The following is a 15126-nucleotide window of genomic DNA, read 5'->3' on the forward strand; positions in this document are numbered from 1 at the left end:
TTATTTATTTTTGAGAGAGAGAATCTGAAGCAAGCTCCAGGCTCTGAGCTATCAGCAGAGACCTCCCACACAGGGCTTGAACTCATGAACTGAGAGATCATGACCTGAGCCAAACTCAGACGCTTAATCGACTGAGCCACCCAGGCACCCATAACATTTTAATTAAATAAACTCCATCCCCAGTGAGGGGCTCGAACCCACAACCCTAAGATCAAGAGTTGTGTGCTCCACCGACTGAGCCAGCCAGGCGCCCCCATGTGCTTACTACTTAATTCGGCCCTCACAGCGCTGTGGGGACAGCGTTACCCTCAGTTTCCCCAGTGTAAGAGAGGGAATCACCCAAGGACACACAGCCAGCAGGCAAGGGAGGCAGGCTTTGGACTCAGGCACACCTGCCCTCCCCCCACACATGTGTAACCGCCATGCTTACTCCCTGCCCTGGGAATGGGGCGTGCACAGCTTATCTCTGATAATAAAAGCTGACACTTCTGAATGCTTATTATACAGTTTTATGCGGGAGGTGTGACTGCGGCCATTTCACAGATGAAGTGTTCAGGAGAGGTAAGGGAATAGCCTCCCTTGTGAGTGAGGAAAGCAGGATTGGGGACTCAGATCTGTCTGACCCCAAAACCCAGCGGACTCCTCACTTACTGTACCTTTGCCCCTCACACCCGACACCTCCTGGCAATCCCATCGCCTTCCCGCTTCTGTCCTGCTGCTCCGGCTTCAAAGTCAAGTTTCCTTGTTTGAAGTGGAGTGACCTGAGCCTCCAGCTCTATAAAAGCCTTGCAGGAGACTCTGATGTGCAGTCCGGGTTGAGAACCGCGGGCTAGAAGGAAAAGGCACAGAATCTAGATCGCCGCACTGAATGGTCTCACGAAATCCTCTGGTTTGGTGCCCTGGCTTCGTCCTGTTCACAGCCGACTGAGGCACTCGAGGCCCAGGAAGCCGAAGTGATGGGCCGAGAGGGCCAGGGAGTCGGGCTGGGAGTCAGGCTGGGAGCGGAGGCTGGAGGCAGAGCTCCCGAGCCCCGCGCAGGGCTGGTTCCAGCCTCGGATGGCTGCTCGTCACCTCCCACTCCCTGTCCTCTGTCTGCTGGGGCACTTCCTTCTGCCTAGTCACCAGCTGAGGCTTCCAAAGACCCTGTAACCAAGGAGTAGTGGAGATGACAGTAAGAAGAGGCACAGGGAGGGACAATCATCATGGAAAGGGAGGAACCCTAGCGTCCCCCGAACACAGTAGCGTCTGCCACTCCCAGACTTTGCCTGTGCCTTGGCGTGAGATGCAGGCGGAAGGCAGAGGGGCCAGAATAGCATCTTTAATACTGATGGAGCTGAGCTTGGAGGATGAGGCTTAACTCCAGAGGCCGGAGTCAGACGGCCCACCCCGCGTGCTGTCCTTCCCTACCTCCCTCCACAGACAATGCTCCCCTGGGAATAGAGAGAGGGCTCATAGCACCCATGAGTGTGTATTTCCCCAGAGCAGGAGGAAGAAGGGGCGGGGCTGGGTGGGCCCGGCCTCCCCGTCCACACTCCTCAGCGCACAGGCGTGAGGGCAGAGGTCAGCAGGGGGGTGCTGATGCATCCATCCCCCACCGAGGGCTGGGGTGGTGAGGCTCGTGCATCTTTCATTATCAGAGGGTGCAGGGGGTGCTTCGGGGACACCTTTGTGCTACGAGAGTGTGCCCGCAGGTTGGTGGGAGAGACTCACTGCCCCAGGACCGCCGAGGGAGCCGCGAGGCCACACCAATCCTGCTGAAATGTGCTGCCCCAAACACGCAAGGGATGTGTGGTGTCAGAGCTCTGGACCTGAGTTCTGGTCCTGGCTGGATTGTGTGCGTGGCCCTGGACAGGCCATCCCTCTGGGCCTCTGTAGACTGCACATTGTCCCACAGCCTGGTTTGTTTCTCAGCGTGGTTCAGGGTCACGGGCAGGAACGGGCCAGGAGGCTGCAACCCTCTGTCAGGGTTTGGGATGGATGCTTAGCTGTTAGGGCTCCGAGGTGCCTTGCTGGGTGGCCGTCTGGTACGGTGGCTTGTCCACCCCGGGACTCCGGGTGGGGGTGGGGGGGTTGGGGGGGGCGGGGGGGTGGGGTTCTGCCTGAGCAGCCCAAGGATGCCTCCCTGCTGGTGACCGAGGGCGGGTCTTTTGTCCAGCCCAGCTCTGCTCCAGGCACATGTTTGCATCCTGCAGCCTTCAAGTGGGATCAAGGAAGAATGTACCCTCAAGGCTGTAAATAGTAATAGCAAAGAGGCTCTTTCATTGGCTCGGGTGGAGGGGAGCGAGGTCAGAAGTCTGAGGCCTCCAGGCATTTCCTGGCAGCTGATAGCGCTCCCTGGCCCTGAACCAGCCGGGTTCCTGCTGAAGAGGCTTCTCTCCATGTGAACAAAGGGGTCTACTGTACATGGTCCTTGCCTTGGACTCAGGAACACCTGTGCCCTTGGGGGTGCCCTGGGCGCCACCTGTCTGCTGTCTGCTGAGCGTGTCTTTTCTGGTGCCTTCCCGTCTCTGAGCACAGAAAGGGAGGGGGCAGGCCAGAGAAGTCAGCCCTGCCATGTGGGGCTCGACAGGCTGGGTTTCATGTCCTGGCCCCCCACTTACTAGCTGTGTGACCTTGGGCCAGTCTGTACCTCTCTGGACCAAATTCCTCATTTGTTCACAGTGAGGACAGCACCTCCTGTAACTGAGATCCAGCCCAGCACCTAGCTGTGAATTGAGAGAAATTCTCCAGACTCCCCTTCGCCCCCCACCCCCCTTCTCCTCTCTGGCAGGGCCCTCCCCACTCCCAGGACTCAGAGGAGTGGATCCCAAGGGGCCTTAGAATTATCCCGGGAGAGACCTGTGGGATGGAGACAGGAGCTCGGGCCTCTGGTGCCAAAGAACTGGGTTCTGGGTCCAGGCTGGGAACTTCCTGGCTCTGTGGCTTCAGACGAGTTGCCTCATCTCTCTGAGTCGCAGCCTTGACCTTCGTAGGGAGTAGGTTTTGGTACCAATGTTCTGGGGCTGTTCATCCGGACAGCCCACCAGCCTCTGCACCTGTCTGGAGGAGGCCTTTGCAAAGTACCCAGATGGGGGGATGAGGCCTGGAAAGATGGGGGGCCGAGCCCAACATTGCCTATCCGGGGCCTTGGCCGGAAGAAGGAAGGTGCTTGTTGTGTGTCCTAATTGGGGTTACCCCAGTTAAAAACATTTTTTACTGTTTTTTTTTTTCTTAATTTTTGAGAGAGAGAGAGCAAATGGGGAAGGGGCAGAGAGAGAGGGAGACAGAATCCGAAGCAGGCTCCAGGCTCTGAGCTGTCAGCACAGCGCCCAGACACCTTTTGCAGAGAGTTTGGCGCATCGCAGCAAAGAGGGCCGGACCCAGCAAGTGCTGGGGACCGGTTCCTTCGCTCTCCCCATCCTCTCCCATCGCCCCATCTGATCCGGGGGCTGGCCGCGTGGGGCGGGAGGGGACAGATGTGCAGCCAGCCGGTCCTGGGTGTGAGTCCCAACATGGTCGCTGGCTGTGTGGTTTAGAGCCTGTGCTGAGACCCCCTGGGCACTTCTTCCTCCCGCAGTGGAGGAGGAGGATGACCCATGCATGCGGCTCACGTGTGCTGGGGCCGCTAGGATGCCAGCGGCACGTGAATTCAATACCAGGGTTCCCAGGGGGGCCTGGGCCCCACCGGCCCCCCATTAATGGCTCTCTGTAGCCTTGTTCTTGCTCTTGGCCTCTGTCCTGGCTTCTTGAGCCTCCTCTCCCCTGGGGCCATAAGCAGGGGCCAGCTCTTTGCGCAGAGCCCTGAGATGGGGAGAAGGGGTTCCGCGGTACGGGGCGAGGTTGGCTCCCTCTAGGACTTTGGCCCTGGTCTCGCTGAGGGTCCCTGCCCCTTCTGATCGCCCGGAGCCCCAGGGCGGTCACTGCCCCAGCACGCATTCACCTTCCTGCATGTCGCACGGTGACGGTGAAAGACTGAGGGGACCGCGTGGGGACGTGCTGCCTTCTGAGTCCTCCTGGAACATGAGCTCAGAGTGCACAGCGGCCTCTGTCTTGTCTGCTGCCGACCCTCCAGCACCCATGAGGCTCCGGGTACACAGTGGGCGCCGAATGCGTGGTGAAGCGTGGGCAGGATTTTCTCTCCCCTCAAGGTCTTCAGCTGGATGGAGAAATAAAGTGACATGAGACAGAATGACGGGAGAAAAAGCAGGCATTTTATTACAGGCACAGGGAGGCCCAGTAATGAAACCGACACCCAAGTAAATGACAGATGCAGGCAGCCTGGATCCTTTTTTAGACAGACAAAATATCCATGAGGAATTAATGGGTCAAAGAAAATGTAACTTCGAGACCCTCAATCAGTAAGGAATTCTCAACAGAATTTGGGCTGGGGGAGTTCATTAGTAAAAGTAACAAGGGTTGTTCATAGAGCCTTCTCGGCTCTGAATTTCCCATCCCTGGGAATGTAGATGTCTGTCTACCCCCAGGTATGGGGAGGGTACCTTTCACGTGGGAGATTTATTTCCTGCTTCCAGGGGGATGGGAGGGTCTGGGTGTCCTTCCTGCCCAGGCCATCTCTTAAGTAACTTTATTTAAAATGATCAGTATAGGGGCTTCAGGGTGGTTCAGTCGGTTGAGCGTCCAACTCTTGATCTTGGCTCAGGTCATGATTTCATGGTTTGTGGGATCAAGCCCCACACTAGGCTCTGTGCTGGCAGCAAGGAGCCTGCTTAGGATTCTCTCTCTCCCTCTCCCTTTGCCCCTTCCCCTCCTCTCTCTCTTTCAAAATAAATAAATACACATTAAAAAAATTAAAATGATCAATATGCCACAGTGGCACATTTCGGGGTGGCCTGTCCTTGGCCCCTGCAACGAATAAGCCCCTCATCCCTGAGGCTCATCTCAAAGTCAAAACCGAACTTAGCTTTAGAGCCGTCAGTGCGGTTTCAGAGATCACTTGCTGGATAAGAAAGCGACTTTGTCCCGGCCTCAGCTGCAGCACTGTGAAATTTTCAAGCCCAGAGAGCCAGGGGCCCTCGGATTTCACGGCCAAGTGCTTCTCAGACCATCTGTTCCAGGCGGGGTCAGGGGCTGCCTCGTCACCAGCCTTCTCCACCTGCCTCCGGGGCTGCGTTCGTGCTGGTGCCCCTGCTGGAAAGCCCGGCTTCCGCTTCTCTCTGCGTCTGTCTCCGTCTCTCTCGGCAGCCAGGGATCTGTTCCACCTTCACGAAACCTTTCCAGGCGCCTCAAAGCACGCGTTCACCTCAGGCCGTTTGCTGAACTCCTTTCACAGGATTACTCGGAGGTAATTCACCTGTGGGATTTAACTGTGTCTTAGCCTGTTTCCTCAGGCAGATGCTGCGTTTCCCGAGGGCAGTGTGTCACGCCTTCTGACCTCGCGTGTGGCATGGGGTGGGGACACCCAAGCTCAGCACAAGGGTCTCAGCACTGTCACCTGAGTGCTTTCCGTGCACCCCATCCATTGCCTGTCCGGCCGTGGTTCTCCCATCAGGCCCGTCTTACAAATGAGGACATTTACAGAAGCTGACACAGCTGCGAAGTGGCCGTGGAGCCGGACACGAGCTCAAGACTTCAGGGTCTGGGCACCTAACTTGTCGCCCTCGATGGGCCTGAACCCACAGGGCTGACGGGATGAGGCCTGTCCCCTATCTTCTTCTTCTTCTTCTTCTTCTTCTCCTCCTCCTCCTCCTCCTCCTCCTCCTCCTCCTCCTCCTTCTTCTTCTTCTTCTTCTTCTTCTTCTTCTTCTTCTTCTTCTTCTTCTTCTTCTTCTTCTATGTTTTCTTAATGCTTATTATTTTGAGAGAGAGAACCCCAAGCAGACTCTGCACTGTCAGCGTGGAGCATGATGTGGAGCTCGAATTCACGAACCATGAGATCATGACCTGAGCCAAAACCAGGAGCCAGACGCTTAACCAACTGAGCCACACAGGTGCCCCATGTCCCCTTCTTGCACTATGGCCACGTTGACAAGTAGAAACAAAAGTGGGAATTATATGAGGGGGTGGAGACGTTAACTAACACCTATTAACTGTCTATTGGAAAGAGCTAGGGCTTTGGAGACAGGCGATCCTGGGTTTCAGAGCAGGCATCGCTGTTTCCTGTCCCTTAGCCCTCAGGCACGCTGTTTCTCCTCTCCAGAGCTCACTTCCTGTCCTGCAGAGGGAAGACGACAATAACAACCGCATGGGGCAATGGGGAGGACCCTGGAGGTGCTCCACGGGCAATGGTGCATGCTGGGAACAGCCGATACGTGATCCCCAGGTTAACGCTGTGGGCAGCAGCAGGCGCAGTGAGGCTGTGATTTCTTGCAGCATGAATGACGGAGTAGAGGTGAGGCAGGACAGGTGTTGGGGGACATGCTGGAACCGTGAGTGAGCTGCAGAGTGAAGAAAGGCTTCCTTGGTCTCCAGCAATGGACGCACCTGCTGGAGGAGAAGGCAGCCCGTAGAAGAGGTTCCTTGCCTTTCTGGAGCCACTGAATCTTTTGGTGGCCTGGTGACACTGTGGGTCCCTTCACTGAACAACACTTTCAGAATGGATGAGATGGAACAGAGGAGACTCGAAAGGAAACTGATTATACTGAAGTCCAGCTGTCAGAACAGTAAAATGTGTGTGAGGCTGGAGCACACTAAATATTTTGAGATATTTGTGACACCCATAGGGAGAGAGAGGAAAACTGTCCGTGGGGACAGCGTCAGACAGCGCTGGGTGATTTGTTGTCTGCGGGCGTAATGGAGGGAAATGCTACATGGGAGGTAGGGCTTAACTGAAAATATCCACGCCCGTGCCTACAGGGTGTTGTGGGTGTACGTTAAGGAAATAGTCTGAGTCAAAAGTTCAAAACAGGTTAGTGTTCTGAATAAATTGCAGTTAAGGTAAATGGAAATGTATAAATAATATCCTTGTTTGCTTTACAAGATCTTTTCTGAATCCTTTAAAAGCTTAACATGGTGGGGGCGCCTGGGTGGCTCAGTCGGTTGAGCGACCGACTCTGGATTTAGCTCAGCTTGAGATCTCATGGTTCGTGGGTTCGAGTCCCACATAGGGCTCTGTGCTGATAGCAAAGGAATCTGCTTGGGATTCTCTCTCTCTCTTCTCCTCTCCTGCTCATGCTCTCTCTCTTTCTCAAAACAAACTTTAACATGGTAGTATGTGTGAAATACGTATTTTGTAGTAAAGATAACTTTTTTTTTTTTTTCAACATAGGAGGGAACACAGACTTACTTCTCCCTCTGTCGGGCCACAGCTAGGCTGTGAGTGTACTGCTTGGTTCTCATGACTGGGAAGTATTCTATGCCAGGTCCAAGAAACCCTTCACAAGGAAATCTCGTGAAGCTTAGATGTCCCTCTCCTGCGGTGTGGGTTCACAGGAAAGCCCTCTGGAATATGAAGCTCTTTTACGTCCTGTGGGTAACCATCCACTTTTACCTGAGCCTCATTTTCCCCAATCTATACAGTGGGGATTTTAACCTGACCCCATAGGGGTGTGATGAGTATGAATGGCCTGGAGACTAAACAAATACGAGTCCTCATGGGGTTCTATAGCCTGTGCACAACCTGTGCAACGGTACATAGCGGTACCTTCTCCCTTGACTGCAAGATATCTTCCCTCAGCTTTATTCGGGTATAAGTGACAAATAAAAATTGTATGTATTGGAGATGTGCAACATGGTGGTGGGATACACATTGTGAAGTAATTAGCAGTTAAACTTACTAATACGTCTATCACCTCACACGGTTACTTTTTGGGGGTGTGTGTGGTGAGAACACTTAGAACTTATTCTCTTAGCAAATTTCAAGAAGAGTATCATTAACTATAGTCACCACACTGTACATAAGATCCACAGTACTTATTCATCTTTTTTTTTTTAAAGTTTACTTATTTATTTTGAGAGATAGAGAAAGCACATGAGCAGGGCCAGAGAGAGAGAGAGAGAGAGAGAGAGAGAGAGAGAGAGAGAGAGAGAATCCCAAGCAGGCTCTGCACTGTCAGCGCAGAGCCTGATATGGGGCTCGAACTCACAAACCGTATGATCACAACCTGAGCCGAAATCAAGAGTCAGACGCTTAACCAACTAAGCCACACAGGCGCCCTCCTTACTCATCTTATAACTGAAAGTTGTACCCTTTGACCAACCTCTCCCCATTTTCCCTCACCCCCAGTATCCCTGGTAATCAATGTTCTAGTTTCTGGTTCAGTGAGTTCAAGGGTGTTAGATTCCACCTGTAAGTGTGATCCTACAGTAGGGATCTCTCTCCATCTGGCTGATTTCACATCGCATGATGTTCTCCTGGTTTATTCAGGTCGTTGCAAAGGGCAGGAAAGTTCCTTCTTTTTATGGCTGAATAATATTCCATCGCATGTGTGCACCATATCCGCTTCATTCATTTATCTAGAAAGGGGCACTTCGGCTGTTTCCATGTGTGGGCTACTGTAAGCAGCGCTGCAGTGAACATGGGTGTGCAGAGAACTCTGCGATACTGATTTCATTTTGCTTGGATGGCAAATGGGGAGTTGGATTGTTGGATCACATGGTTCTATGTTTTCCTAATTTGTTTTTTAATTTTTAATGTTTGTTTTTGACAGAGAACGAAAGAGAAAGATGCAGAATCTGTGAGCAGGGGAGGGGCAGAGAGAGAGGGAGACACAGAATCTAAAGCAGGCGCCAGGCTCTGAGCTGTCAGCACAGAGCCCAACATGGGGCTCGAACCCACGAACCGTGAGATCATGACCTGAGCCAAAGTCAGACATTTAACCGACTGAGCCACCCAGGCCCCGCAATTATTTCCTAAAATTTAAAATATATTTTCACCCCCATGACTTCCACTACTACTTCTTTTTAAAATTGTTTTATTTTTTAAGTATAGATGATATACAATGTTATATTAGTTTCAGCACACGACATAGCGATCTGACAATTCTGTACGTTACATAATGCTGACCACAATTGTACTGTGGCCACTGTCTATTATTGTAATATTATTATTATTATTATTACTTTTTTAAAGGTTTATTTCTTTTTGAGAGAGAGAGAGAGAGAGAGAGCATGAGAGCAGGGGCGGGGGTGGTGGCAGAGAGAGAGGGAGACACAGAATTTGAAGACAGGCTCCAGACTCTGAACTGTCAGCACAGAGCCCAGTGCAGGGCTCGAACTCATGACCCTTGAGATCATGACCTTAGCTGAAGTTGGATGCTTAACCAACTGAGCCACCCAGGAACCCTTATTAAAGCCTAACTGATTATATTCCCTATGCTATACTTTTTACCTCTGTGACTTATTTATTTTATACCTGGAAGTTTGTTGCTTCTTAATCCCCTTCACCTATTTTGTCCATCCCCCATCCCTCCCCTCTGGTGACCACCAGTTTATCTTCTGTATTTATGTGTCTGTTTCTGTTGTTTGTTTGTTTGTTTGCTTTGATTTTTAGATTCGGCATATGGTAACTGTCTTTCTCTAGGGACTTATTTCACTTAGCATTATTCTCTCCAGGTCCATCCATGCTGTTCTCGATTTTAAGTTTTTGAGGAACCTTCATACTGTGTTCTACACCTGTTGCACCAATTTCCATTTCCAACGACAGTGTACAAGGGCTCCCTTTCCGCACACCCTCGCAGATATTTGCTACCTATTGTCATTTTGCTGATGAACATCCTAGCAGACGAGAAGGGACGTCTCATTGTGGTTTGGATTTGCATCTCCCTGACAATGTTAAGCACCTTTTCACGTACAAGACTATCTTCTTTGACCTGCTGTCTTTGGAAACATGTCTATTGTTTCTTGCCTGTTTTTTAACTAGCCCGTTTGTTAATTTTTCACTTTTTAATACATTTGCTTTTTCAGTTTTGTTTTATTTTTGCTTTTTTTTTTGCTATTGAGTTGTAAGAGTTCCTTATATTTTCATCAGACACACGGTTTGCAAATATTTTCTCCCATTCTTTTAATTTTGTTGATGGGTTGCCTTTTCATTTTGCTGTGTGGAAGCCTTTTGGTTTGGTGTAATCAAGTGTTTATTTTTGCGGTTGTTGCCTGTGCTTCTGATGTTATATACAAGCAATTATTGCCGAGACGAGCATCAAGGAGGCTTTCCCTTTGTTTTCTTCCAGGAGTTTTATAGTTTCGGGTCTTACCTTTAAGTCTTTAATCTATTTTGAGATCGTGTTTGTGAGCGGTGTAAGATAAAGGGCTCGATGAAGATTCTTTTGCATGTAGATATCCTGTTTTCCCAACACTCTAGATGGAAGAGACGATCCTTCCGCCATTGTGTATTCTTGGCGTCCGGTAATAGTTGACCATGTATGTGAGCGTTTATTTCTGGGCTCTGTATCCTGTTCCATTGGTCTATGTGTCTGTTTTCATGCCAGTCCACACTATTGTGATTCCTATACTTTGTACTACAGTTAAAATCAGGTCCTGTGATGCTTCTAGGTTTGTTCTTCTTTGTCAGGATTGATTTGGCTGTTTGGAGTCTTTTGAGGTTCTATAGGAGTTTTGGGATCGTTTTCTATCTCTGTGAAATATACCACTGGAATTTTGATAGGGATGACTGCCAGACTCCGGAGTATCCTCGTGCCTTAGAGGTGGTTGTATATGTCAGTGTCGTGGGATTCGCTTGGTAATTTCCTGCTGAGAATTTGCAAGGATGTGTAGACGCTTCCACTCGAGAGCTCTGAAAACGGGGGCAAGGGAACACAGAGACCAGAGAGAGCGTTTTATTTGCATCCCCTGGGAACTTTCAATCTGTGCATTTGGTAACTAAGGTGACTTAGCATCTGCTCTGTATCAGAGGTGCCGAGTGACTCTCTGTGCCTCAGTTTCCCATCAACAAAGTACCGATACTAACAGCGCCTACCCCCTAGAGGGATCAGTGAGTAACACTTATAAAGGGCTTATGGTAGCACAGAGTCCTGTATTTGTGCTTAATAGATCGACATATAGTCACTGACCCATCTTTGCATCTTTGCAAAGTAGGCTTCTGGCGTTCAATGATCAGGAACTAAGGGCTGAGCCTGAGACTGTGACATTTGTCACAGGAGGGAGGCCCTGTGATCTCTCTCTCTCTTTCTTTTTTTTATGTTTTTTATTTTTGAGATAGACAGAGAGAGACAGAGCATGAGTGGGGAGGGGCCGAGAGGGAGACACAGAATCAGAAGCAGGCTCCAGGCTCCGAGCTGTCAGCACAGAGCTGAACATGAGGCTCGAACCCACGAATGTGGGATCATGACCTGAGCCGAAGTCGGAGGCTTAACCAACTGAGCCATGCAGGCACCCCACTTGTGATCTCCTTCTACTCACTTAAGGGGGTCGTCATGGATTCCTGGACCCACAAGGGTGCACAGGCTTGTAGGCCACTGGGTGCTAGAATATGCGGTCCCTTTCTGCCCTCGTCCACGGTGTTCTCCTGTGCCACCCACTGGCCTTCCTATCGTCCTGAGAACATGTCCAGACTAATCTCACGACAGAGCCTTTGGACTTACTGACTTGTGTGCTGGGGGCACTGCCCCTGATCTTCTCAGAGGTGCCTTTCTCCCATCGCTTAGGCCCCAGCGCCAGTGTCTTGATCCCATAGAGGCCCCGCGTGGTCATCCTAACTCTGTTAGCCCCTGTCCTGTTCCTATCACATCATCCATTGAAAATCGGTGTAGCTCTCTGAAATTCGTATGTTTATTTTTGTTTACTCGCTTCTTCTCTGTCTTTCCTCCTCATCAGAATATAAACTTCAGTACGGAAGGAAGTTTAATTGCTCGCTATTGGTTTTCTACTTGCAGATAGTACTTTGAACAATATAGATTCACAAATATTTACTAATTGACTGAATATGACACTCCTAAGGACCCGATCAGCTTCCGCTCAGACACACATGGCTGTCAGGGAGCTCATTCCCTCTTGAGGCCATCTTCTCTGCTCTCTGTGACTTCCACTATTAGAAAGTTCCTTCTTTAACTGGGTTAGTTCTGCCCCTTTGGTACCCATGGAATAAATCTCTTCCTATCACCTTTGGAGATGAGCTTTAGTTGGTAGCCCCGTTTTTGGTTTGTCAGAGGATTCCCTTTGTTCTTCCTTTCCCCGCTTCACATGGCCTTTTTCAGTAAGGCATAAAAATGGACGTTGTACCTTCACCACCCCTTATCTTCCCAAAGTATTCACCGATGGCAGACTGCCAACTGCTGCGGGCAATTACCTGTCCTAACTGGGGTCCTGCGGCATCATGGAACAGATTCCACTCAGTCCTTCCGCCCAAGAACGAGAAGGAAACTTGGGAAAATAGGTCCTGTTTCCAGAGGTTTATTGTGCTATTGGTAGATTTCCTTTGGGAGTGCAAAGGTTCAGAGTCAAAGTCTGAGACACACGAGGTTTTACTGAGTTCGGCTTTCCTATAAATCGTGGTCTCTTTTCTGTAGATCTTCCAGAATCTCTTAGATGCAATGGGCTCTCTGATTCTCTGCAAGGGACCCAGGTTACAGATGTCCTGGACGGATTCACTCTCAGGATGCTTTTCCCCCCACACCTACAAGCATCTAATGAACCACAGGTACACAGGGTTTCTAATTTAGGAAGGCAGCGGGCACACTGAGGGGACATCGACATTTTCCTCCTTTCCCATCACCAAGGGAGGCCATTTCCTCATCTTTTCTTGTCTCTCCCCATCCCCCAACTGGGTTCTTAGTTTATAACCCACTTCCAATAACACCTCAGGATTCTTGGAGAGATAAGAATTACCAGGTAATTGTTTGGGAGCTATAAAATGACTTAAATTGGTTAGGATTCTAATTACCACAAAATGACTTTATTGCCTCCTGAAGAGGCCTGTAACCTTCCTTCCTGGGGAGGACGGTCCCCACCCCCGGGGGTCACACAGCGGTCAGGGCCTGGGCACCTGGGGAAGAGGACAGAGGCCTTCTTCTCCCAACACCCCTCCCCCCACTCCCTAGAGTGCCTGGGGCGGCCCCGCTGCGGGGGACGGGGGAGGTGACCCTGTTGGGACCTCACTGGCTCCTCCTCTCCTTTGGTCACTCCACTGAATTCCTGGGGACCATGGCAAGCGGCCAATGGCAGGAGCCACTCTCTGAGTCTTGACACTTACTGGTAAGGACCACCCTTCTCCCTGCGGAGTCCAGAGGCCAGTCCTGCTGGTGCGAGTCCTCCAGAAGACTACCCGGGTGGGGGGTATCGTGGAGTGGGGGGAAGCATATACAAAAGCAGTCGCAATGCAGGATTATTCACCCATCCATCCATCTTTTCTCAGTTGCTCACTGAGCCTCTACCATGCCCCGACCGCCTCTCCATCTCAGCACGCACGCACGCGTGGGCACAGGCCGTTGATCCACTCCTGTTACGACTACTAATGTGCACACATACAGTGCTTCACAGGCAGAGCCGAGTTTCAGTGAGACCTCTGCTGAGCGACACTGAGCGAGCTGCACCCCCTCTGACCCTCATGAAGCCCGAGTCATGAGAAAGGCGTGAGAAGCAGAACGCCTGGCACATAGTAGGCCCGCAGATTCATGGCAGCCACTCTTGTCATAAAGGAATGGGGCACCTGGGTGGCCCAGCCGGTTAAGCAGTCAGCCTCTTGGTTTTGGCTCAGGTCTTGTTCTCGAAGTTTGTGAGTTTGAGCCCCTGGTGGGGCTCTGTGCTGCCGGGGCGGAGCCTGCTTGGGATTCTCTCTCTCCTTCTCTTTCTGCCCCTCCCCTGCTTGTGTTCTCTCTCTCTCTCAAAATAAATAAACTTCAAAAAGATAAAGGTACACAATATTGTGGAAGTAAAAAGGAAGATCCATTATAAAAGACAATTTATCTTTGTTACCTGTCTCTGAATATAACATAAGCTCTTCCTAAACTCCCAAGTCACATGCCTGTAACAGGCACCGGCAGGCCCCAGACGCTTGCAGGATTTTATGATTTATTTAAAAAAAAATTTTTAATATGTATTTTTGAGAGAGAAACTGAGTGTGAAAGCGGGAAGGGGCAAAGAGAAGGAGACACAGAATCCGAAGCAGGCTCCAGGCTCTGAGCTGTCAGCACAGAGCCCGATGTGGGGCTCAAACTCACGAACTGTGAGATCATGACCTGAGCTGAAGTCGGACACTTAACCAACTGACCACTCAGGTGCCCGTAGATTTTCATTATTTTGAAGGGGTGACGGAGGGCAATGGTGGGGGGACAGTGGGAAGGCAGCATTGAGTCAGGTCAGAAGCTCGAGCAGAATTCTAACAGCTGGGTTGAGGGGAGGAATTCCTGGCCAAGGAACGCTCAGGGCAAAGGGCGTAAGCTAGGAGCGTACCTGGCACCTTCTGGGGGCCTCATGTGATTTAGTGTGGCTGCCCCGCAGGGCTCATGAGGGGCTGTGCATGACGAAGAGGTTGGAGGTGGGGGGAGAGAAGGGACCTCTGCAAAACCTTGCCTGTTAGATCTTTGCATTGACCTTAAACTTAATTTCTGCACAGGTCCCAACGTTGCCCACTGGGACTGCACAGAGCAAGCCTTCTTCTTAGTCCAGACAAGCTCTGCAAGCACTGGGGCTCAGGCTTAGATCCCCCGGAATCCCTCCTCTGCCCCCCAGGCCTCCCTGGCTCTTTCACGCCATTCTCGGGAGGCCTGCTTTTGAGAACCTGTGCCTTCTAGATCTTTTTTTTTTTCTTTTCTGTTCTGTTCTTTCTTTTTATTATTTTTTTTAAATAAATGAATGACTTCTGGATTAAAATATTTTTATTACGGAAATCTTCTAGTGTATTCTGAAGTAGAGAGGATAGCGTATGAACCCGCACATGCCTATCAACAAGTCTCAGCAACTATTAACATTTCTCCAGCCACGTTTTTTCTAGTCCCTCCTCCCCTTTCTCTGCGTGTTTGTTTGCTGGAGTATTTGCAAGAAAATCCCAAACATTTTCAGGCAAATCCTGAGAGTTTAGCATACATCTCTAACAAGAAGGGATTTTTGTTTTGACAATTTACACAGTTAACAGAAGGTTCCAGTTTCTTCTATTACCCAGTCCACAGTCAGAGTTCTTGATGGTATTCTCAGGTTGTTCTGATGCTGTTGTTTTAAACCAGGCTGCAAAGAAGGCTTCTGTATTGCGTCTCCTGGCGTCTTTCATTCTGTAATCCTTCTGCCCCTGTTTTATCCTAT

Source organism: Suricata suricatta, chromosome 10 (assembly GCF_006229205.1).
Source record: "Suricata suricatta isolate VVHF042 chromosome 10, meerkat_22Aug2017_6uvM2_HiC, whole genome shotgun sequence".
In the NCBI taxonomy this organism is placed as follows: Eukaryota; Metazoa; Chordata; class Mammalia; order Carnivora; family Herpestidae; genus Suricata; species Suricata suricatta.